Here is a 25,904-nt window from a genome sequence, read left to right on the forward strand (position 1 = left end):
CCAGGGATCTTATTATGGATCAAAGACTGGAATCTTTCCCATTCCCAGTTGAATACAGAGGAATGGACAAGTCTGAACCGGCTTAAAAAATTATCTTCAGTTACGCAGGACCCACTGCGATTTAGATGAGGGAGGCTCTCTGTTTAGTTTTGGGGGAAGACATGGAGGGTGATTTTTTTTTCTTTTTTTTGTCCTGATGAGTCCCCTTCATTGCCCTGTCGGGTCTCTGGAATGAAACCGTTAGCTCAAGAGATGTCATTAGGCTGCCCACACCCTATTCAACATGTGCCTTGGCTTTGTTTCATTGTACAGTGCAAAATCATGAATGCAGTGTGATTTCCATATTATTTTGGAATATGGTTGATATGAACTTAATCTTCATATAGGCTGTGATTATTTTCTTATAAAATACTAAAGCCCATTCTTCATAGGGACAGAGTGTTGCTAGAACACACCTACTATATACTGTTTTACATTATTCCAGGAAATACATATAATATCAATGCCTGTAAAATTTAGAAAGGGAAATTAAAGATGTACAAGTTTTAATATGAGGTATCTGATTAAAACTGATGAAATGAAAATGATTGTACAAGAAATAGAGAGAAAACATTTTATATTAAATGAAAAAATGTAATAAAAAATTAAACCTATTTGATATCCTGTTTAAAGTTGTGTTGTAGGGTACAGTCCAGCAGATGGCAATAAAGTATTCCTTTTACAAAACCTCCTACTGTGAATGATAGCCAGGATTGCCCACATTTTCTACTCTAGACTAACAAGAATTTATGAACCATAGAAAGAAGAATTTAGTGGCTGTAAAATACTAATCTCAAACAAGAACAAGCCTCATTTTCAGTGTGTCTGTTTACTGTATTTACTTTATGATTTATCTGAAATATCTTTATACATTCCATCCTGTTTGGAAGCTTTGGGCCTGTTTACACAAACATTTAGTATTCAGCAAACTGGGATGTAAATCTATCCTGTACCACCCTGCTACCCACTGACTGTCTGTGTGGACACTGCTGAAGTGCACTACCGATTGTAACAACATTTTAAAATATCATCTTCTAGAATTTTTTCTATTATTTTTTTACATAGATAAAGACTTAGAGGGTTAGGGTTAGGGTTATAACACCCTTTTCCAAGTAAAGTTGCTTAGGACTTTAAACACTTCAGACAATGAATTGGAAGAAATGAAGCAGCTCCCATGTAAGTTTTTAAAGGTTTTTAAATAAAATTTGAACAACCCAGCCTACTTTTGAAGCATGAGTGAGTGACAGGTTTGCCCTATAGGTGAAGTTATTGCAACAGTGGAGACTGCTGGTTTCAATTTACAGGAATGGATGAAAAATCGTAAGTGGGTGTGGATTGTAAATATTCCCCTAAACCTGTTTGATATTTAAAAAAAAAATGAAAATTAATGAAATGTGATGCATTTAATACCTTTTAACAAGAACCTAAGTGAAATTTTATTGTTTTTGACAATGCCCACTTTATTGATGAAAGTAGCATTGCTAGCTCACGTGTAAAAGTAGGACCCATCATTCCAGTTGAAATCAATGGATGCAAATGTGGTGGTTCAGCATCTCTGAGAATCAGACCCAAGGCATCTCAAGTTAGCAATTCCAAAACTGGGGCACCAAGAATCAGTGGCTACTTTTGACTATTTGGGCCTCAGAACTTTTATTTCTGGGCCAGGTGACCAGTTACCTTTTGATAGCAGAAGATGGTGTTAATCGTAATTGTTTTTCTGTGTATGATATATTGCACATATTGCCACAGAGAAGGCTATTTGCCTTGGCCTTACATCTAAAATAAAAAAGGAATTAGCAATTTAGAAAAAAACAAACAAAAATGCAATGTATAATATCCCATTAACAAGAGGCTGACAAATCCCCAGCTAATGCGATGAGATTTATAGGAATTTGGTTAGCTGACCAGCTGCCATTTGTATTTTAACTGAGAATATGCTAGAGCAGGGGTAGACAACCTTTCAGAAGTGGTGTGCCGAGTTTTCATTTATTCACTGTAATTTAACGTTTCGCGTGCCAGTAATACATTTTAACCTTTTTAGAAGGTCTCTTTCTATAAGTCTATAATATATAACTAAACTATTGTTGTATGTAAATTAAATAAAGTTTCAGAATGTTTAAGAAGCTTCATTGAAAATTAAATTAAAATGCAGAGCCCCCCGGACCAGTGGCCAGGACCTGGGTAGTGTGAATGCCACTGAAAATCAGTTCACGTGCCGCCTTTGGGGCACCCCACACAGGCCCTGAAAGGGTTAATGTGGACTTGAGATGTCAATTATTTTGTCTGGCTGCACGTGGAGGGAGAACCAGACTTAACTGAACATGAAGCCCACCTGGGTAGGAGCAGGCTCGTTAGTATAAAGCCAGGAAATTTAGAGCAGAAGGAGGCTTCGGGGGGAGTCTGTGGTCATTCCCTGGGAGCAGAGAGGTAGGGAGGACAAAATCTACAAGGGAGAATAAGACTTGGAAGAAGGATCAATCCCAGAAGAATTGTGGGGGAAAGAGAGCCTGAGAGCGCTGAGTAGGAAGAAGCCCAGGGAAACAACAGCAAGGAGCAGGACTGAGCAGAACTTAGCTGCTTGTTATAGGGTCCCTGGGCTAGAACCCAGTGTAGAAGATGGGCTGGATTCCCTTACCAGCCACTGGGAAGTGGCACAGGATTGTTGGAAACACCAGCTGGTCCAGAGGGACTTTGTTACCCTCAATAGTCCTCCCCTTCCAGTGTATGTCTACACTGCAGTTAGACACCTGCAGCTGGCCTGTGCCAGCTGGCTCAGGCTCATGGGGGTTGGGCTGTGGGGTTGTTTAATTTAGTGTAGGTGTTTGGGCTCAGGCTGCAGCCGTAACTCTGGGGCCCTACCATCTCGCAGGGTTCTAGAGCCTGGGCTCCAACCCAAGCCCGAAGGTCTACAGGGCCAGCCGTGGGTTTGTAATTACTGTGTAGACATACCCGTAGTGGCCTGGCCAGAGGCCTGAATCAGGAAGAGGGAGCATTCCGAGTTGGTGGGGGGGAGTCACAACGTGAATAACTGACAGACGGGGGAGGCCAGAGTGGATAAAAGCTGATCTCCAAATGTAGCCATAAGGAGGTGCTACGTGTGGTGAGTGTACCCCTTCACACTTGCTATCAATGATTAGACCTTCTACCTGATCCTGCACTCAATGTAGTCAATTATAAAACTGTATCACCATCCACTTCAATGGGCACAAGATATTGTTGTTGTTGACTCTCTTTTTTGGCTGTGATTTGTTTTGTTTTGTTCTGCTATGACAAATTTCATATAACGCAGAAGCTTAACTATGGTGGCTATGTCTGTGGATTCATCAAGCTTCGGTGTAAAACATTTACGCTTCTTAACTTGTACTTACAACTGGTCCTGGCTGTTTTCTGCAAGATCATCAGTGTGCCAAGGGATAAAATTATTTAACATCGGAATGGTTTTCAATGCCATCGCTGTTCGTTCTCCAATCATAATTCTACCCATCTCCGGCTGCTGGAAGAAAAAGGCTCTTGCCAACAGTGTGTGCTTGTTTGCATTTTGCAATTCACATCTAAGGCTTTTTGAGGAAGCTTCTTTAGGCACAATTCTTTTTTTTTTAAACGCTTTCATTCTTCTTGTTTCTGAAAAAGAAAAAATTGTGGCTCTTGTGTACAAATTCCAGGTATTTATTTTCTAAATGTCTCTGTATTTTCTCTGGCCTCAGATTTTCATTTATTAACACTTGAAAACAAATGACACATTGTGACTGTGGACTCTTCACAGTAATATCAAGACACAAAAATCCAAATATAATGTAACTGTCATCGTATTATCTACTTTTCTTCCTTTTTCAGTTTAAATTTATTAAAGTCATCATCATCTTCAGCCAAACATTTGCTACAAGTAGGCTTAACACTTGATAAAAATCATTCCATTATAAAGATAAGATGCACTTGAATTATAGAACCATAGGGTTAGAAAGAACCGCAAAGGTCATCTAGTCTAACCGCCTCCCAAAATGCAGGATTTGGTGTGTCTAAACCATCCAAGACAGATGGCTATCCAGCCTCCTTTGAAAATCTCCAGTGAATAAACTTCCACAACCTCCTGAGGAAGTCTGTTCCTTTGTCCTACTGCTCTTACAGTTAGGAAGTTTTTCCTGAGATTTAATCTAAATTTGCTGTGCTGTAGATTGAACCCATTGCCTCTTGTCCTGCCCTTTATGGCAAGAGACAACTTTTCTCAATCTATTTTATGGGAGTTTTTCAAGTATCTGAAGACCACTATCTTATCCCACCAAGTCTCCTCTTTTCCACACTAAACATACCCAGTTCCTTCAGCCTTTGCTAATATGGCTTGCATTCCATCTCTTTGATCATCTTTGCTGCTCGCCTCTGGATCCTTTCCAGTTTTTCTTCATCCTTTCTACATATATTGGTGACCAGAGCTGAGGCCTAACCAGCAGCGAGTAGAGTGATACTATCACCTCCGGTGACTTGCATACTATGCCTCTGTTAATGCAACTTAAACTTGCATTTGCTTTTTTTGCAACAGCATCCCACTACTGACTCATGTGAGGTTGTTATCCACCACAACTCCCAGATCCTTTTCAGCAGTGCTGCTACCAAGCTGGTTATCCACCATTCTGGTTTTGTGCCTTTGTTTTAACTTCCCTATGTGTAGCACTTTACATTTGTCTTTGTTGAATTTCATTTTGTTGTCTATAGCCCAGTTTATCAAGATCCCTCTGAATTTTAGCTCTATTCTCCAAAGTATTAGCAACCCCCTCTAGTTTTATGTCATCTGCAAACTTGATCAGTATGCTCTCTCTACCTGCCAGGTCACTAATAAAGATGTTAAACAACACTGGACCCAGAACAGATCCCTGTGGAACCCCATTTGAGACCTTCCTCCAATCTGACATAATTCCAGTAATAGTTACTCTTTGTTTGCGGTTGTTTAACCAATTATGTATTCATTTAATGGTAGTTCCACCGAGCCTGCATTTCTCCAGCTTACTTATCAGAATGTCATATGGGACTCTGTCAAAAGCCTTGCTGAAGTCCACTGCATTTCCCCCTATCCACCAAATCAGTTAGCCTGTCACAGAAGGAAATCAACCTGGTTTGGCATGATTTGTTCTTGGTAAATTCATGCTGGCTGCTAGTGATCCATGCTGGCTGCTGCTTCATCTTCCACATATTCGCACATTGCATGTTTTATACATTGCTCAGTAACTTCCCAGATATTGAAGTCAGACTGATTGGTCTGTAGTTCCCCAGCTCCTCTTTTATCCCTCTTTTAAAGATGGGGCATTACATTAGCCCTTCTCCAGTTTTCTAGGGCCTCTGCTATCATCCATGAGTTTGTAAATATTATTGCCAATGGCTCTGAGATTTCTTCAGCTAATTCCTTCAGTTCCCTCGGTGAATAGCATCCTGCCCCACTGATTTGAATTCATTCAGATTGGTCAGAAGATCTCTTTACTTATCTCAATCTGCATCTCTTCCTTTTTGTCTATGGTAACTTCACTTGTCGTCCGGTCAGGTGTTGTTTTTTGTGAGAAGACTGAAGCAAAGTAGGCCTTGAGCAGCTATGCCTTCCTATCATCTTCCGTTAACAGCTCACCTTCTTCATTGAGTAGTGGACCCACACTGTGCTTGGTCTTTCTTTTTTGCTTGGCATATTTTAAGAACCCCTTCTTGTTGTCTCTAACATTTCTTGCCAGCTGTGACTCATTCTTTGCCTTGGCTTTCCTGATTTTGTCCCTATGTACTCATGCTATTCCCATGTATACTTCCTTGGTGACTTGCCCCTCCTTCCTTCCATTTCCTGTATGTATCCCTTTTGGTACTATGTTCCCCATACTTCTTGTATTTATATATAGGCATTGAAGATATTTTGCAGACTGCCTTCTTGCTTTTCTTTTTGTCTTTTTAATGCAGTTGTGATTTCTAGTCCCTTGTCCAGAAATTAGCCCCTTCCCCTGTTCTTTGCCTAGATCTACATCAGACAGATTTTTGTCACCATCCCCCATAGGACCTAGTTTAAAGCTCTCCTTATCAGGTTAGCCAGACAATATCCAAAGATGCTTCTCCCAGTATTTGATAGATGGAGCCCATCCCAGCATGATAATCCTCTTTCCTGGAACATCAGCTTGTTGTCAAAGAAGCTAAAGCCCTCTTGCCGACACCACCTGCATAGCCAAGCATTTATTTCCACGATTCGACTATCCCTGCCCAGGCCCCTCCCTTTAATAGGGAGGAGGAACGAGAACACAACTTGCACTCCAAATTCTTTTATCCTTCTTCCCAGAGCCCACATAGTCTGCAGTGATCTGCTCCAGGTCATTCTTGGCAGTATTGTTGGTGCCCATTTGATAAGCAGGAAGGAGTAGAGGTCCCAGTGCTTGATGAGTCTTGGCAGACTCAGTCACATCCTGAATTCTAGCTTCAGGCAAGCAGCACACTTCTCAGGATTCCCACTCTGGATGGCAGATGGATGACTGTGTCCCCTTAGGAGGAAGTCCCCGACCACTACCACCCTTTTCCTCCTCTTGGGAGTTAGTTGGGTTCTCCCTCAGCCCTCTTCCACTATCTGGTAGTGCTGGTGCTGCTGCTGGCACTGGAAGTCTCTTTGCCTACCACTCCAGCAAGGGGCCTTCAGCAGAGACTTCCTGCTGAACGCTTCCCTCAGGAGGAAGTCTCTCTGCTGAAGGCCTCCTGAAGGAGCGGAGGGCACACAAGCTCCCAGCCTCAGTGGGAGCAGCAGCATAAGCTGCAGAACCATAGATAAGGTACAGGAAATTTTTAAGCTCAGTTTAATAGTCTCTTAATTAGAAAATAAAATGGGCATATCTCCTATTCCTCCCCTCCCCCCATAAACACTCATGGCTCCCCCGTGAATCCTTCAAAGCTCCTTTCAAGAGCCAAGGCTCATAGTTTGGGAGGCACTGCTCTAAGAGTAATATGCACTGCAGTGTAATAAAGTGAATGTATAGCTCACAGATCCTTTAGAAAGGAGAAGTGGTACACTTAAAGATCTACGCCTCAGATTCTGATCTTGATTACATTGATTTAAATCAGAGTATCTTCATTGTCTTTGCTCCTAATGTATTACTTTCTGTATTTTCCTCTGTTAGCTTGATATTAAAAGCCTAATTTGTTTAAGAAAAACAAAAGCATAGTTTATTTAATATGGGACTAGGCAGACACTGATTGCTTTCAAAATGAACACTGCTGTTCTTGTCTTCTGGAGTCAGGTGAAATTGATGTGTCTGATAGGCTGGTTGCGGGTCTTGAGCTACAAATGATACCATGGCCGTGATTCATGTGAGGAGTCCCAACTCACTTTGTGGCACCAGTACTGAGGGTAAAATAACTGAGACTCAAGCAATAATCTCACTCATATTTGCTTATCTGCCTCTCGGAGCTATTCTGAGAATTAACTAATTGCTATCTGTGAAGTGCTTTGAAACTGTCAAGTGCTAATTAAATAATTATTTATGCATTTTATTTTAAAAGTTTTAGAAAAACTTTGAAATAGTCAGGTGGAGACATTTACATTTCTCAGCGTTTGGGGGACAGTGGTAAGTCATTCTCATTCAAACGGAGAGGTTAATTTTACATTAATCAATTGATTCTACTTTCAAGTCTTCCTTCTTTCTTCTTTAGAAACTAAGTAATTACAGTATGTGCCAGGAATATTATACTCACAAAACAGGAGATGTCTGTTAGGTTATAGGCTACACAATCAATGCTGTGGAGACGCCTGAGTTAGTGAATAAATGATGAAGTTTCACCAGAAAGAATGCAGAGACAATGGAAATATTCAAAATAATGCTTAACCTGGAAGTAGATTTAGCTTTCTCATTTTAGTAATCAGATCAGAAGGACCTTCATACCAATCTTTTCACTGTCAAATTAGATGGGCAAATCTATGGAAATATATTATCCTGACATAATTCTCAGTCACTTTTAGAAATGGAATAAAGCGTACTTCTCACCAGAACAAGGCATAATAGGACATTTCCCCCTCCCCCAGCATAATGACAACAGTTCTTTAAAAACAAAGAAAAGAAAATACAAAGTTGGGCCACAAGATTCTTGCTCCAATAATGTGGATGAGTATTCAGATAATTATTAGGTTAACCACTTACTTTCCAAATAAGCCAATATTTATATAAAGCTCTATTATCCCTCTTCACTTATGGCTTCTTCACTCACCTGAATTTGTGTAAGCGCAACACAAAACAATTCAGTTGTTTTATTTTATGCTGACAATCATCAAAAAGCCATCACCAACTCAGTCCCACTGAGCGCCTGATTCTGCAGGCTTTTACTCACATTGAGTGATACCTTACTGAGGATCCAATCTACTGCCCCACTGGAGTAAATGTGAGTTGGATCAGGCCCTAAGAGTATGTCTACACACTACTGCCAGGAGTGAGCCTCCCAGCCCAGGTAGACAAATTAATGCTAGTGGGGCTTGCACTAGCAAACTAAAAATAGCAGTGTGGACACTGCAGGTTGGGCTGCAGCTTGGGCTCTCATGTTCACCTGTCCCCCTAGGCTTCAGAGCCCAAGCTACAATGTTTACACTGCTAGCTCAAGGCTGTCTACCCGAGATTGGAGGCTTGCACCCAGCTGCAGTGTAGAGATACCCTAAGTGACTAGCCTCACTGACTTCAGCAAGGCTACTCAAGATGAGTAAGGCTGGCAGAATTGAGTCCTAAGTCAGTAATACTTAACATTGCTGTAGCAGGCATACCAGCACACTGTTGATTCCTAGCTTTGCTCACGTTTTTTAAATATTAGATTTACTTAGTATGTTCTAGCACTGCCAATGATGCCTTTTCCGTTAGTCTTGAGTGCTAGAAATGGCAAAGAGATGAAGGCTGAAATTAGTTGGGGTTTGTTTTGTTTTTTTTGCATGGTTGATACACTTTCTTCTTACAATTCAGCTGTATATGCAGCAGACAATTGGAAAAATAGGTGTCAATTCAATAGAAACTGGTGGTATTGAACTGAAATGCAAAGAAAATGAAGTTACCCGTAAATAGAATTCTCTGAATACTCATCCACATTATTGGAGCAAGGATCTTGTGGCCAAATCTTGCAGTCTAAGGGCTTGTCTTCACTACCCGCCTGGATCGGTGGGTAGAAATCGATCTCTCGGGGATCGAATTATCGCGTCTCGTTGGGACGCGACAATCGATCCCCGAATCGACGCGTGTATTCCACCAGCCCAGGTAGGAGTAAGCGCCGTCGACGGGGGAGCCGCGGCGGTCGATTTGCCACCGTCCTCACAGTGGGGTAAGTCAGCTCGGATACGTCAAATTCAGCTACGCTATTCGCGTAGCTGAATTTGTGTATCTTAAATTGATCCCCCCCCCAGTGTAGACCTAGCCTAAGAGTGAGTATTTGTGGACTGTAGCAAAAAACTTTTTGTTCAGAAGTCAGAATGATTATCTGTTTTATTTCTTTTTTTCTAATAAATGGGAGGAAAGAAGGAAATCACTCAGCTGCTGTTAAATTTATTGCAATTGCTGCCATTTGCTCTTTTACATTGTTGGAAAAAGTTGAGGCTTCGTTGATGCTAGTAGAATGTTTTCCCCTTCTTTCCTTCTCCCACCCATTGCCTTTTGTTTGCTTTTGACCTTCGTTTTATGTCTAATTTACACCAGAAAATTGTTAGCCATTTTATTCCTTATAATGGATTCTATCAGCTTGGAAGATAACAGAGATGCAGTGGATACAGACCAGAGGTTTACAAAAAATCTAACTTATGAGACCAGCCTTGACAGTTCTCTAAAAGAGTACCCCAAAATCTGAGAGGAAAGTAGCTGAGGAGATCTACCTGGATTTTCTCACTTATTAAACTGTCACATAGGTGACTAATCAGAAAGCAGTAGTATTAATGAAGGATTTAAGATTGGGTTGAAAACTGTCTGAAGGAAAGAGTAAGACAGGGTTCTGGTTCATGGTTTCAAGCCAAAATGGAGATAATGTGGGGAGTCCTACAAGGTTCAATGCTGGAACCAAATTTATTTAGATGATCCTAAAGCTACGGTAATAAGGTGCTGGCTGTTCACAATTTGCTGATGATGCCAAGATAGAGAATGCTGTTGATACAGTTGAAGTCAATAAATTGCAGGATATTATAATTTGACTGGGGATGAAGGTGAATGAGTCCTAAATGAAATTCAGGATCACAAAATGTAAAGCCATGTCCATAGGTTGAACAAATAAATTAAAAAACACGTGTGATGGAATAGAACTAGAGCAAACAAATTTAAAAAGTGATCTGGGAGTGATAGTAAATTATATGAAGATGAAACACAGGGTTCTATCAACAGTAACAAAAGTAAATATAACACTAGGATGCCTAACTATGGGAATTAGATGTAAATCAAAAGAGACAGAAATACCTTACGTAAGATTAAATAGGTTATATGCCTGTCACTTGAGAATCTAAGTGCTGGTTCCATTGTATATAAAGCACTAATTAGGACAGAATATGTGAGCAGTATCCATCCAATTATCTTTAAAAATATATTAAATTCTTAGAAAATGTCTGGAGAATGGTTACAAAATGTAATTTAGGTATGACTGGAATACCTCTGACAAAAATTTTAAGAAATATTACATTAGGGAAAAAGCATTTGAAAGGTAAATATTCAGTGGTCAGACAAGGGTGAAATTCAGTGCTGTTCACAGAGCCTGCAGAAGACCTAAGCACCACTTACATCCCAGGTAATTTGAGTGTCTTAAGTGGGTCTTAAATGACATATTGGCTTTATGCTGGTCCTTAGCATGCTGGTGAATTTGACCATAAACAAAATAACTTTTTTCATTGCAGGATAATAGTTCAACTCATGGACATCAATTAAGCAGAAGTTTGCAGGATGGGCTTTTCCTCTCCAAGGCTTGTTGAGTAATTGACCTTAATGGAGCTATAACAGATTACACCTACCCAGGATTTGGCATTTATAAAGCTCCCAGCCAATGTACTTAAGGCACTGCACAAATAGAAACAATCACAGATTTAAGAATTACATTAATAATCTTGATGTATTTGTACTGTAATTTAATATACCAGTGGTTAAACTCTGGGCTAGGTGAACGAGTTTGTCACATAATAACACAGTATTTAACAAATGTTTAATTTCAGTTAATTTGCTGCCTATGTGAGGGGCCCATTTCTTCCCAATACCTAAATAACCCTTCGTAACTCCCATTGGGGTCTCTTTTTAAGCAAGGGAGTGGTTAAAGCTACTCAGACTTCAAAGCTGAAATGTATAAGTATCTGGGGACTGATAGCATTTCTGGTTATACCTGCTGAAAGGCAGAGGAAATCATAGATGAACCAATGGTTGTTTCAATCCAAATTTTCTATGTTTCTATTTGCATAAAGAAAATTGCTCCCAAGCAAACTTTAGATGTCAACATTTACCCTAGAGCAAATTTTATATCTGAATTATAAACACCAGAAATTTGGGTTTATAATGGAAACCATGAAACAATTCTAACTATAATAGTCTTACTGGGCAGTGCTATAAAAAAGTGTTAGGAAATCAATGAGCAGATTTTCATTAAAGAAACCCATTTTGCATTACATATTACTCCAGAGATTGATATTTCCTGCTTATAAAATTTAACATAAAATTTAATTGCAAGTATTTTCTCAAAACCACTAGAATCAGGCCTTAGGCAATCCACTATTAATATGAAACATTTGTTCAGCTCTAGTGGACATATTTCTTGTATGATTTATGTGAAAGAAGGCATAATTTGCTCCTTCATGGTTTCAGTAATGAGGTTTCTTTTCCTGTAATATGAGGCATAAGAAGCAATACTAGTTCTTTTATAATTAGGCAAGTAAACAAAGCCCCAAACTATTAAATAATGTAAACTGACTGTGCATTTTGTTTCTGTTTCCAGGCTTCTTAAATAGTATGGAATTTCAAGCTTCAAAGACACAATTTATCCTCTAAATTCTCTTGTATAATGGACTGGTTTCAATTAGAAACTGCCCCAGCCTTCTCAGAATCACCTTTAATTAAAAATCCTTTTAGCCTGTTTGATGTGTGGCAACACATAGTTCTAAAGTGAAAGTGTAAAACAAGTTAAATAATATTTATCATGATAAATAATTAAATAGAATATAACAGAGGCAAATACCGCATTCAAGAATTCATTAGTACCAGTTAGAGGCCCCCCTCTACTTAACTCTGAGTTAGGATTTCATGTTTGAGAAACAAGAGGAGCAGAGTATTTGGCACTTGAGAGTTAAATGCAAACTTTAGGTAGCAGATACATACAATGGGTGATTAAAATGGGTATCTCATGATTTAAAGGCAACTCCCGTTTGAAAAAGCTCCATTTTACTCTAACTGCTGCCTTGAATATGCATCCAATTCACTGAGACTGTTGATTTTTTTGAGGCTGCTTTGAAGCAGAGAAGGCAATTTGGAGAGAAAGAGAGAGACTTCTGTGCATGAGTTGTAAGTAATTTTTGGGGTAGGAGCAAAGGAAGGCTTTTGTTTTTTTACCTGATGATATATCCAGCAGAATAGTGGTCACTCTATGAGGCATGCAACATACTAGTTGTAATGATCTGTGAGTGACACCAAGAAGTTATTGGAGTGACTACAGTATTGTTTCTAAGCCAGAATATGTCTTTGAAGGCACACTTTACTACCTACCTACCTTGTTAAAGCTCCTATGAAACTGACAGTACTCATGCAGTACTCATTCCTATTGGTATACTGTAGTAGTTGCTTAAAATTTTTCATGTGAAATATTTTTCAACAAAATGTTGATTTCTCATTCTTTTAATAAAAATATTTGTTTTGAAATTTTCAGTCTTTTTGATAAAAACAATTTTTGTTAGCTTTTCCCTCTTTTGTTAACTTTTTCCTTTGTTCAGTGGCAAAATGGAAAAGGGGGAGAAAGTGTGTGCGTGTGGGGGGGAATAAAAATGAAAGAGGATACATAAAAATAAAATTAAAATGAAAACCAAAAACTTAAAATCATTTTGAAATTTTTTGATAATTTTTTTTTAATAAATTAAAAAGGTTTTCTTTCAAAACCCTTGGAATGAAAATCATTTTGAAATTGTTTGTAGCAATTTTCAGTCACTTTAGACTTTTTGTCATGAAGATGTCTACTTAAAGGTCATCAGGCCAATTTTGCATCAGAGTCATTGAAAGACTCCAGGGAAGCTGACAGGCATGTGAAGCATTCAGCCTAGCATGGTAACAATTTGGGATGACATTCTGGAGAAGATCTTTGAAGCCAGCTGAGTCATGGCTCACTGGAAAGCCAGTTACCAAAATTTCAAATTTTGAAGTTGTTTCCAATTTGCAAGTTTTCAAATGGAACAATTTGAAACATCTGTATTTTTACCATTTACAGGGTAGTGTGGTTTTACTGTCTGTAAAAGGTAAACAAAAATGTTTTGATTCTTTCATTTTATAGGCAAATCTATGTATGTTATTCATGATTCTTGTCAAAATATCATCCTTTGTATAGTAAATATTGTTTCTAAATAGTATTTAGAAACAAAGGCTCTATTCCTACAATGGATTCTGCATAGGCAGCACCCAGTTTTCAAGCATAACCCTATTAGCCCTATCTTGAAGGCCAAAAAAGTGTGGGTTTTTTTCACAATCATGTTAGTTAAATCACATTAGCTTAACATTACTGAAAATCTCTAAGATGTGAACTAGCACATTTGAAGCCAAAAAACACTGCTTCAGAAATGTTAATATCTTAACAGGGCTTTTCAGTCATGTTAAACTCACTTGGCTGAACTAACGTGACTGAAAAACACACTTTCTGGGCATTTGACATCAGTAGGGTTCCATGCAGGTGCAAGGGCATGCCTGCCTGGGAGTTGTAGGATTCGCTTTAGCAAGACAATGACCTCTTTATTAAATATTTCATTTGAAAATGATGCAGAATCAATAGTCAGAAATTTTTGACCGCCTGTATTTGGGGAAAAAAATAGTCTACCTCCTGTAAAGAGTACAGCTGTGTAAGAATGACACTTAACAGATTTTGTCTGAAGCAACATTTGAAGTCTTCCACAAGGAATATACAAGTTACATTTCAATAATGAACTAAGAAATATAATAGTCATTTAGTTTGTTAATCTTTTTCTAAGCCTTTATAGTAAATTATTTCCAAGACAAGAAGTTTTTAATTAGTATTTTTCTTGTAAACTGAACAATGACAACAAAAGGTCAGGTTTTAGTCAGCCCATCAGCTAATGCGGAAGTGCATTTATTTTCTTGCTGAGTCAGCTTTATGTCAGGTGTATTGAAATTATGCTTCCTTCATTCAGTGTTAAGAGTTGTTAATCTAAAATAGCTTATTTATATTGAAGGAAGAGCCAGAGCCATGTTCATTCTTAACATGCAACTATAGAATAGAAAGCAAGTAATCAAGGGTAGCTTAATAATTAGCAACTTAGCCAATAATTCATAACTTGAGCTATAACATCCACTCTTTTTTCTCCTTCCGTATTTCCTCTTAGAGGCCCAAATGCAGAGGTGAGTGGGTGAATCCAAGACAGCGTAAGCTAAAGTAATTTACTCTTTTACACCCTCCTGTTAGTGGCTTTTCTTTCAACACTGCTCTCTTATGGCTCCATATTTATATAGACTGTAAATTAAACCATCTTTGATTCCCTTTCTATCTTAGCTCAGTTGGCCCAATATGTAATATGTCAGGGTTGTAAGAAACACACAGATAAAGGTGTATGAGTCTGAGTCTAAGTTGTTGCAACTTACATGCTAAAGAGCCAAGATGAAGGTGTAAGCCAAACTACCTTAAACAACTTTGGACTCACTTAAATGCCGCTCTGAATTTGGCCCAAAGTGTGAAATGCTAAAACAGATTTTATGTGACTGTAGTAGGTTTTTTAAAGTATTTCCTAAGTCATAGAAAAGCAAATGTTTACTATTTTAGTAGTAGTAGCACTTTATACATCTTCTAAACACTATGCTGCCAGTAGCTAATTAATATAACTTATTGCAACATCAAATAAAATCCATGATCAATTAATCAGCAAATCTCATATTTCCTGTTGATTTGATTTCTGTAAGATGCTTCATTGATTAGTAGTCATGACTATTAAATATATTTTATCTTCTATAGTGCCTTCCATCCAAAGTTCTTAGAACACTTTACAAACATTGATTGAACCTCAGAAGACCCCTCATTTGCTTATTACCATTATTTACAAATGGGAAAACTGAGGTACAGGTTAAATGATTTGCACAATGTCTTTCAGTGAGTCAGTGGCAGATCTGGGGATTGAAAATAATCCTAATTCTTGGTTGTTCCCTACTTTCTACGCAGACAGTCTTTCCAAGAAAACTAATTATGCCAGGTTGAATATTAAGTGATGCCACAGCACTAAATTACTCTCAGAAGTATATTGTTTAGAAGGAAGATGACAACCTCATACATCAGAAAAGCTAATGTATCACCATGGAATTAATAATGTAAAAGAATGAATTCTAACACATTCCCTTATGGACCAGCAGCTACTATTATTACTTAAATTGTATCTTGTTGTGTACATGTTGTACAAAAGTCTTTTGCCTCTGTATGCAGCTTTCCAAATTAAATAATTCTCATTTGGAAGAAATTTTGGCCAGGCCTCAGCTCTGTATAAAGGGTTAAAAGGGTTAGGAAATAGGGTTGGTGGTTGATTTTCTATGAAAACTGTTTTTCAACAGAAAATTGGGTTTTTAAGAAGCAAAATGTTCCTGGAAACTTTTTTAACTGAAAGAGTATAACTGCAATCTTTCAGTTTTCAGCTGAAAAGTCAAATTTCCATGGAAGATTTTGATGATGACAAATGTTACTTCATTTTCATCATAAATTTCTATGGGGAAAAGAAAACTTCAGATAAGCTCTGTATGAAGAAGTCCTTTCCTTTGCTTGGTTCAAGAGTTCTTACATCCAAAGACAATTTCACCAAGCTCAGAAAACATTATATTAATATGTCTTCAATATTTTTGTATTGAAAAGTTATGGTTTCTCCTTGAAAGATATTGCAGAATTTATGTTTGTATAAAAGGGGAAATGTCACATTTAGGCAAACTAAGATAGATGTCAGTTTCCAGAACCGGGAAGTCCTTTTGTTTGTTTGTTTGTTTGTTCCCAGAAAGTTAGTAAAATGGAAGATCAAGTCCTCACATAGAGCAGAGAATGAGTACATGAGAGAACCAGCCATACGGGGATGCTGATGCACCTTTTATGCACCAGAGGAGTGACTCCAAAGTAGCTTCATTCAAAGACAATCGCACTTGGGGAGGGTGGGCATGATCAGGGAAAGTAGATCAAATCTAAATGTATGCGAATCCAGTGTCCTCAGACCACTGCACAATTGGTGCAGAGGGACTAGGATCACCATTCCATTCTGTAGGCTGAAACAGCACAGCAGGCAAGGCAGCACCCACCCTCCTTCCCTCCCCTTGAAGTGTGATGATCAGGTGGAGTTTGAACCTGCTGTGAGCATTGTGCTAGTCGCTGCTTTTTAGGGGGGCTGGGAAGGAATTTTTCCCTCACCACCATATTGGCTTCAGTGGAGTGGGGGTTTTTCGCCTTCCCCACAACGGGTGTCAGGGAAGGCCTATTATGGTGAGTAGAAAAGGTGGTAGGCTGTATGTCAGAACTTATTTTGTAAGTGTGGGGTGGATGTCCAGTGCAGGTACTCGATAAGGAAGGCATCCAGTGACCAGATAAATGGCTTGGTAAAGGACTTAAAAAGGAAGTGCTGGTTAAAGGAATGGAACGGGGCAGGGAGTTTGGGGCTCCTATGGTTGGAACAGCAGGGAGCCAATCCCCCACTCTTATAGCCCACCTTACCCCTCCTATGAGTGGGGGATGGATGGTAAGGCCCTGGCAAAGGAAGTGCTGGAGGGACCTGGCTGGACAAAGAGGGGAAGCTGGTGGAAGCTCCGCGGGTAATTACAGAATAAACAGGGAGTTACCTGCACTGTACACTTTTATCTGCTGGGTAGTCCGGGACATCTAATAATAAAGTTGCGGCCTGATTAAATCCATATCAAGTGTCTCCTGTCCTCCTTTTTGGTATAGCTGGAGAACAAGGAGCAAAGTCTTTGACTTAACTGGATGTCAAAAGTAAGGGCAACAGGATTTGTTCTGTAACACACACTAATTATTTCTTCAGACTTCAAAGGGAATATTATGCAGAAAAAGTAAAAATTAGGCCCAATGTAGCTACCATGATATTACAGGAATGGTCCAAAATGGTAAAGGCAAAGTTTAAGTTTGAAAACTAAAGTACACAACTGATGATCATTACCTTAAACATTCAATGTCAGTCTGAGGCTTTTCACTAACTTTGATTTTTTCTGCTTCTAAACATTTTGTAATGTCTTCAGCTTCACGTAGTTGTTCTTCAGTATCTAAAAGTAAAATAACAATGACCTTACTAATATATATAAATCATCTGTATTCACATACAGCCTGCATTTTAGAAGTTCACACATTCTAATTATTGTGGAAACTGCTATGGAGGTGAAAATATTAGATCACAGTACATGAAATTAAAATATTTTACAGTTGTAGTTACCATACAATTGTAATCTTTCAAGCAATTGCAAAATCTGCAGGATGCTTATAGTATCTGTACATTACAATTTTAACTTCATAAGGAACTATTTATGGCATTTCTTTCCTAGTTCAACTACTATTACATATGTATTATGTAAACTATATACATACATTCTGGTTATTTCTATTTTATACCCAAAGCTTTGTAGATTTAATAAAAATAAAAGATTGGCTTTATTGTACTATTTTAGCCAAATCTCAGAACCAGTACTTCATCCTCATCCTCCTTGACATGTCAGCTGCCTTTGACACAGTCAGCTGTTTTTTTTTTTTCTTGAAATCTTGTCCTCCTTTTCTTTCCATGACTCCTTTCTCTCCTGATTTTCCTCCTACTCTATGCTGCTTCAGAGGATCCTCCTTCTCACCCCTTCAGCTTTCAGTGGGGGTGTCACAGGGCTCTGTCCTTGGTCACCTTCTCTTCTCTGTCTACACCTTATTGCACCAACACCTACACACTAATCTCATCTGTAAACACAAATTCAACCATCTCTATGTTGATGACTCTCAGATCTATCTTTTGGCTCCAGGCCTATCTCCCTTTGTCCAAACTAAAATCTTGGCCTGTCTCTCTGACATCTGCTCACAGATGTCTAGTCATTAGCTCAAGATCAACATAGCTAAAACTCAGCTTCTTATCTCCTGCCTGTTCCCCCAAGCCTTCCTCAATACCTATTTTCTCAATTACAGTGGACAACACTGCCATCCTGCCTGTCACTCAGACCCATGTCATGGGCATAATCTTTGACTTGACCTCTTTGTAGGTCCTCATGTCCAGGCTGACTAAATCTTGCTGATTCTTTCAGATTTTTCTCTAGCCTTGACAAATGTAGTCTTGCCCTGCTTGTATCTATTCCAAATGCTGCTCCCAAGATCATTTTTCTGTCCTGTCACTTTGACCCCATCCCTCCTGTCTTTGCCTCCCTTCTCTGGCTCCCCCTTCTCTATTACATGAAACATAAGATGTCTGTCTTCACTTTCAAGGCCCTTTATGGCCTATCTCCACCCTAGTTATCTCTCATTCAGTACTGAGATGTTGACTCCCACCTCCAGTCGGCCCATGATGCCATCACCCACTTGTACAATTTTTAAACAAGCCCTTCATTCCTTATCACATGCAGTTCCCCGCAGTTGGGAGAGGCAAATCTACTATTTGCAAATCTACATCATTATCTTCCTCCAAAACCCTCCTTAAAACTCATCAAAGATAGCTTGAGCAACAGTAGTAGTGAAGTTGCAGCAGCATGGTCGGTGACTGCTCGAGTATGTATGCAGGGTTCTGCAGGCAGGAGTAGCATGTGCAGACACCAATGCTGCTGCTGTTACTCAAGCTAGCTTTGATTTCATATCTGTCTGTATATACTTCAATCACGCTTCCCCATGGCAGAATACAAATACTCTTGTAAGTATTGTAAGTTGTAAGTTCTTTGGGACAGATGTCATCTCTTTGTTCTGAATTTGCACAGCACTTACCATAGTGGCCTCCTAGTCTATGACTAGCTCTCCTAGGCACTACCGTAATACAGTAAATAATTATAATGGTGAATGGACTGCAGTGTTAAACAAAATGGGACAAAAGTTGGACCCAGTGAACTCTGCACTATTTGAAGTGTCACACAAATAAACCCATTTTATTACTAGATCCTTGTATATAATAATCTAGATGACAGGCTATCAAGAGGTGTTACAGTATACATGGATCAGAGCTATATTTCAAACACCAAAGTATTTCAGAGAGAGATTGTTTCAGTATTATAAAGAGAGAAGAGATGAAAAGGAAGGTGAGGTTGGAGAAAGGAATGATGGAGACAGGAAGCGAAAGGAAATGAGGGAGAGGGTAGATAACTATATTACTATCAATCTATCCATAAATGATAAAAAATAGTCTGGAAGAGAGTGACACTACTGGTTCAAATTTATAAGCATCTTTGTCTTTTATGGTTCCTATCCTGCTTCCACAGAAGACAATGGTAACACCTACTGTTCTGACTTCCGTGAGAGCAGGTTCAGACCCCAGATTATCCTGAGTTATCCGATGCTCCTGCTTTATTTTATTGCAGATATGCACCACCAGCACACTGACAAAAACGTTTACTTTGTCACCTTTTGTTGGTTCTTTCATAAATCAAGTCACACATATATGTATATATTTCTCATGTCCTAATTCTAAATCAATGCTGTATTATATTTGAAAAGATTAGCAAAATAAACAGCTTATCATTAAAGCTAGATGGACAATGGCTTTTTTTGGTTTTCAAGAAAAAGTTTTCAGTCAAACCAAAAATGACATTTTAAAAAATTGTTTGATGAATCTAAGTTTGAGAATTGTTATAAATGTGTGGGTTTTACCCCAGTGATAAGGGCGCTCACCTGGGATGTGGGAGACCTAGGTTCAATTCTTCCCATTGCCTGATGTGGAGAAGAGATGTTAGTTGAGGTCTCCCACATTTCTGAAGAGTAGTGCACTACTATCACCGGGCTATGGATATTCTAGTATGCGTCTTTTCCAATCACTTCTCTTGCAGCTGTGTTCTACTTTTAAAAAATTATCACTGGAGCAGGACTTGGGTATCCCGCCCCCCAGGTGAGTCCCTAAATACCAAGCTATACATCTATTCTAACTCTGTTTCCCTGTTCCAGTGACTATCCATTGTCATTCTAAATAACAATTCATATCTTTCATTAAGACCATGAATAGTCATTGGGACAATCTTACTTCTGTGAAAAATATTTGAGGGGAACTGTTTGTCAAATATGACAATATTTGACAAATATTTGTCAAATCACAAATGATTATCATAATAAGTCATTATCAAACACATTAAATACCTTTTGAGTTTGCTTTGGAGAGTAAATAAATCCTGCTTTAATTCAATCTTCTGCAGCTGGAGTGCATTTAATTGAACATTTTCACGTTCCATTGACTCCATTTCTAAGAAGAAATATATTTTAAGTTAAAATGTATTACAGTTTTAATCTTCATGGTATAATCTTAAATACTCCTTAATTACTTCTAACCATCTTTGGATATTCTAAAAGGACATTAGGCTAAAAATACAATTAGACTTATAAAACCTGGTGTACAAGAAATTACATATGGACAACTCTATTAGAATTATCTGTAACTACAAACAGGGAATACAAGGAACAGGTGCATGATGAATTAAGTCTGTCAAGTCAAGCTGTTTGCAGAGAGAAATTTTTTATCCCTCGCCAGCTGGGTGAGTTGGGTTCACCTGAAGAAATGGGAACTGAAATGGTCCAAGTAGCCATTGCCATTGTTACTAGTGTGGTCTGTGGCTAGAATAAAGAATGACTGCCCAGTCAGCAAGGAAAAGGAACAAGAAAGGCCATGGTTAGACCACCTGCTATAATAATATTATATTCTGTATTTTAGCTCAAAAGGTCATAGGATCTTGTTTCATACAATAACTATAAAGGACAATCCAATGAGGCACCTGTGTATGTAACTCCCATTGAATTTAGGAGGGCTTGTAGGACTCAGAGCTAGGTGGTCAATAATCATTGAGGGCTTAATTGTGGTCCATTTAATGTGGTAATGCAATGTGCACCACCCTCTGTGTTGGCTCTGACCTCCTGGACAGCTGTGCAGAAGTAGATGCAGGTACCACAGAGCTTGTACTTCCCCGCATAGCACAAATGAATGGAAGAGAGTGTACTGGGCAATATAGCCACACCAACACACTGCCCCTTATTTAGGGCAGATCATGATCTCACAATCTAGCTCAGGGGTGGGCAATCTTTTTGGCCTGAGGGCCACATCGTGGTTCTGAAACTGTATGGAGAGCTGGGTAGGGAAGGCTGTGCCTCCCCACACAGCCTGGCCTCTGCCCCCTCCCACTTCCCGCCCCCAACTACCCCCCTCAGAACTCCCGACCTATCCAACCCCCGCGCTCCTTGTCCCCTAAACGCTCCCCAGGACCCCACCCTCTATCCAACCCTCCCTGTCCCCTGACTGCCCTGACCCATATCCACACCCAGGCTCCCTGACAGGCCCCCTGGGTCGCCACGCTTATCCAACTGCCCCCTGCTCTCTGTCCCCTGACTGCCCTCCAGGACCACCTGCCCCTTATCCATCCCGGCCTACTCCCCGTCCCCTTACCTGCCGCTTAGAGCACCAGGACTGGCAGCCGCATCACCTGTCTGGAGCCAGCCACGCCACCAAGCAGTCTAGAGCACCGGGGCAGGCAGGCGGCCCTCGTAGCCATGCTGCTCGGCAGGAGCTCACAGCCCCGCCGCCCAGAGCGCTGGCAACACAGAGAGCTGAGGCTGTGGGGGAGGGGGAGGGGACAGCCAGGGAGGGGCTGGGGGCTAGCCTCCCTGGCCGGGAGCTCAAAAGATGGGCAGGATGGTCCCACGGGCCGGATGTGGCCCGCGGGCCGTAGTTTGCCCACCTCTGATCTAGCCCTAAGTGAAATATCCAGCTAGGAAGGCAATCAGTTTAAAAGTATTGCTTTATTCAATTATGTTTTAGTCATTTGTATTCTCTAGCAATCCAAGATAAAATAGTTTAACATAAGACGTACCATTTTTCAAAATATTTGCCTTAGTTTCTAAGTCACATATTTCAGTCTTGGCTTTTTTCCTAATCAAAAGCTCTCTGTTACATGTTAGTCCATACTCATTGTTAAAATCTGTGATTTCTCCTCTTCTTCAATCATTTTCCTCTTTGTATCTGACTAAAAAGGTGAAAAAAAAGAGAGAAAAATAGAATTCTCGTTAAAATAATCGAGCTGAAATACAGTTTTACCCATAACTATGTAAAATCGGTATGTATTCTATTTTGTAACCTGGAAAAACAGGGAAATGGTCTAGATCTCTATCATTACTTCTGTTGCATTAATCTTACTGTTTTGCTCTTGTAACAAAATGAAAGGAGCTTGTTCTATAATAATAGGGCTGTATCATTAGTGTTAGATCCCACATTATGCTATCAAGTTTTAAGCATGTGTTGAAATCAATGGAGAGTTCTGCTTGAAATCAATGGCACAAAATGGCCATTCTCTTTGATTCTTTAAATTGCTCATTAAGGGTGAAATTCACCCCTTTGCAGAAGGTCCAGGACAAGGCCATTGCACTATTTAAGCTCCCAAAATATAGCCTAAGAGAGGTGACCCTGTTAAGAAGTCTGGAATATGGGGTTTCTCAGTGCCTTTTAGAAGCAGGCCCCAAATTTAAAGTACAGTATTTGTTTTTTAAAGAAAAACTTCCATTTATAGAAAAATACATTCATAAAGTCAATGACAAGATTAAATTCCATTCAAAGCTCTTATCTGAATACTAATTTAAATAAAAAGTGAATTCCCTTGTAAACAAGGGAAGAGATAACCCATGCATCAAATCTGACTGGATACAGTTGATATCAAATTCACATTCCATCAGAGGACAGCAATTTTGCCTTTGCGCTAAGTCGCATTAGTATAATATTTACAGTATTCCTTATTCTGTCCTATATGTAGGAAGGGGAATATGCTAGACACTGCAATAATACTACTAAGTTATAAAGACAACTGAAAAGTTTTTAAAGGTAATCCAGGAGGTAGATTATCTAAAAACATGGATTAAAGTTTGGAGTAAGATTCTGAATTTCTTTGTGTTTTAATTTGTTAGAACCAAAACAAATTTAATCATTCATTTTCATATTTAATTAGTGTCCAATTTTTTTCAAAATATAAATCTGACTGTAGTCATACTGTATTTTGTAAAACCGAACTCTCCTAAATAGTATGCCTGGAAACATACAAAGATTTTGAGAAAAATACTTCTTTGATTCATAAATTCAACTTTCTTTTTCTCTAAGATGTCTTCATGTTTCTTCAAAAGCTGTAAGTAGAAGAGCTTTTCAGACAGCTGCTGAACCTTCAAAGAAAACAAAAGATTATTGGTGATAAAAATAAGTACACATGATGTATAGGTCTTGCACATAAAGAGCCCTAACCAGAAAAAAAAAATCTACATAGCTGCTGGACCATGGAAGCTTTTCTCATTAGCTTGCAGTCTAATCACAATTCTTTGCAGCAGTATCCCCTCTTCAGAGGCTAAGCTCAGTGCTGTTCCCAATATAGAGAATGGAGTCCTTAACTCTCATTTTTAGCCAGAAATTTTTTCATCTGGAATGGAGAGAGACTCAACAGAGCATACAATCTTTTAGATAGCTTAATATAGAGGTGAGTTTTTCTCCATCTAAACAGATATCAAGTGAGGCATAGATTAACTTCAAAGGGACAAAAATCCAAAGTTATTGTGCTCTTCTCTGAATGTTGGTGGTTAGCCATAGAGAGCTATTTATGCGATGCCTTTTCTACTATAGACGATGAAGTAGGGATTGATGGTCTCATAAATTTTCCCAGTATGACTGCGAGAACTATCAGTCAGGGACGAGTAATGAAGGGACCAAGCTTTAGGCTGAAGGCAGTTCTACTATAAAACCCCAAATAAACTAAAAACCTTCCTTCTGCACACATTTGTATTTTCAGATTTAATTTTTTTAAACAGTACTTCAACTGATGAGGTAGGCTGCTCAACTAATTTGTTCATACCACTCAAGGAGAATTCTTCCAGATTTTGCAGCACAACCATGGTTGGAGGTTTAGAACTAAGCAAGCGTAGGGGGGCAGAATGTGATAAGATACAAGAGCAGATAAGCAGGAAGCAACTAAGTAATTGAAGGATATTAAAGGCAAGCACCAGAAGCTTGTATCTGATGTGATGGTGAATGGGAGCCAATGAAGGGACTCAAAGAGAGGGCTGAAGATCACTTTCTTTAACCAGTGTTTTGAACTGATGACAAGGGAGCAAAGTGGCTGTCAGGAAGCCCACAGAGGATGAGATTGCAGCAGTCAAGAGGAAATACGGTGCGAGTCTATATGATAGTTTTAGTGGTGTGGATGGCAAGAAAAGGCCAAATATTAGAGATATTATGGAAGAAGAAGTAACAAGATTTGGAAACTGTCTACATATGTGAGTTGAGAGAGGGTACAGTCAAGCTGATATGGCCAAATAACAGAGAGAATGGTGGTAGTGTCAATACTAATGAAGCTTGGGCAAAATTAGGAGAATTTGGAAAAGAAAACAATGGGCCAGATTTTCTCCTCACATACCAACCATATTTTAGTGAAAGTGTCAGGGAGCTTGTTCCTCCAATACCAAGAGCTTTGGGATAATATATTGTTACATACTGATTCAAAACAAGTTACTAATATTGTGCTTCTGTATTTATATTACTGAAGATAACCAGGCGTATTGTAGTTTCTCTGGCCCCAAAGTGCCTTCATAATTTATTACTTTGCAATAATTTTTTTTTAAAGAAATCACTGCGCCATGAAAGGCAAAAATGCTATAAATCAAGTTCTAATTACATGCTACCTGGTTTTACAGAACAGAAAAAAATTAATATTTCCTAGGAGCGTTCTCTTGACCACAAGCAGTCTCTATGAAATAGATGTCAAAACATTTTTGAACTCTAAGGCTCGTCTACTTATTCAGGCTTGGATTGGGGGCGGGGGGAAGAAATGTCATACAGTTACTTGGAGGAGGCCTTTAGTATTATATTATTACTTAGTAGTAGTTTGATTATATTAATTGCAGTAGATATATTGAGAATTTGTAGAATAAGCTAAATTTTAGATATTGAAAAATAATTGACAATGTAAGTAATCTCACTAGTAAATTTATAATCTTTGTATTGAAATATTATTTGATTGAAATAATGTATTTTGGCATTTCCTTTATTGCCTGCATCATTTCCTTTTGATAAATGAATTAATTTCAAACTAAACAAGCAAATAAAATCTACTGTTGTACACATTGGTAAGAATATAATTAATTTTTGATGTATGAAAGACATTGGAATCAGTTAGGAATGCAGCTTCACCTTTCTCCACTAGTCAAATACAGCAATTGTTTTACTTTTGAGTCCTCTGATACCTACCGTACAAACCACAAGTATAAACCAGAATGAATCAATAACAAATTAGTGGTATACAAATAAAATTGTGATTCTCATAAATGAATTTTATAAGCAGGACTACAGAGGGTTTGTTACCTAGCAAATATCACACATTCCAACCTTGTATTGATTAAAGACCAGTTCCTATTGTAGATCCATATTGGGTTCTGATCTTTGAAACAGTTATGCACATTAGTTCCACTGAAGTCACTCTGTATCCTATCCTTACCCTCAAGTGTATCTACCACTCCTCCCAGTTTAG

General features: G+C 38.8%; 1 pseudogene; it reads right to left on the bottom strand.

Moving 5' to 3' along the window:
- Positions 1-882: 882 nt before the first annotated feature.
- LOC117880590 lies at positions 883-24,273 on the bottom strand (annotated as a pseudogene).
- Between the last annotated feature and the right edge of the window lie 1,631 nt (positions 24,274-25,904).

The sequence above is a fragment of the Trachemys scripta genome, chromosome 7 (genome assembly GCF_013100865.1).
Source record: "Trachemys scripta elegans isolate TJP31775 chromosome 7, CAS_Tse_1.0, whole genome shotgun sequence".
In the NCBI taxonomy this organism is placed as follows: Eukaryota; Metazoa; Chordata; order Testudines; family Emydidae; genus Trachemys; species Trachemys scripta.